Genomic DNA, 746 nt, shown 5'->3' with positions numbered 1-746 from the left:
TTCTGCTGCTTTCCAGTAAGTCACCCTAGTGATGGATTCATAGCTACACTGCTCTGTACTGCTGTATAATGTCTTCCTTGCTGCTGATTCTGATTATCTGTTACGTACAGGCAGGGGTGTAGGAATCCTTCATGTTTGAGTGTCCTGTATATGGGAGATCATAGCAAGTTATCTATACCACCTAATTCAGTGATATCTAAAAATTAGCGCATGAGCCAACATAGGAAAGATTAGTTAAATATCTGGATACAAGTCATATGTTTTGTAAAATGGTGCCCCAGAGTTAATGTACAAACAATTCCCTGATAATTACGTTGCTGTTGCATAATAACATTTGTATTTTTGTCTTATTGGATATAATATATTTTTGATATAAATAACTTTAAACATCTGTAAAAGGTAGTGTAGCCGAGTGGTCTAAGGCGCTGGATTTAGGCTCCAGTCTCTCTGGAGGCATGGGTTCAAATCCCACCGCTGCCATTATTTATTTGGATGTAATTTTTACCAAAAATTAGGAAACGGCTGAGGAATAAAGGGGATTGAGAACTTGAGACGCAGCGATCATGCTATCCTATAATTTTGAACTACAAAAGGAGGAAAATATGCGAAAACTGAGATTATAAGATTGGACTGTAGAAAGGAAGTTTTTAATGGACTAAGTAAAAAGGAAGGGAAGGTAGGATGTTCTAAAGGAAAGAAATGTCCAGAAAGGATGGGAGATTTTGCTAAATTAAATTCTCACTGCA

General features: G+C 37.0%; 1 non-coding gene across 1 annotated transcript; it reads left to right on the top strand.

The window, feature by feature from the left end:
- The first annotated feature begins 398 nt into the window (after positions 1-398).
- TRNAL-UAG (transfer RNA leucine (anticodon UAG)) lies at positions 399-480 on the top strand. The gene has a single exon. It is a non-coding gene; the product is annotated as a tRNA-Leu (tRNA).
- Positions 481-746: the final 266 nt, after the last annotated feature.

Source organism: Phyllobates terribilis, unplaced genomic scaffold (assembly GCF_046119375.1).
Source record: "Phyllobates terribilis strain yellow unplaced genomic scaffold, ASM4611937v1 Scaffold_11__3_contigs__length_659146591, whole genome shotgun sequence".
NCBI lineage: Eukaryota > Metazoa > Chordata > Amphibia > Anura > Dendrobatidae > Phyllobates > Phyllobates terribilis.
The sequence above is the reverse complement of the archived record's forward strand: the minus strand, read 5'-3'. Positions and strand labels throughout refer to the sequence as shown.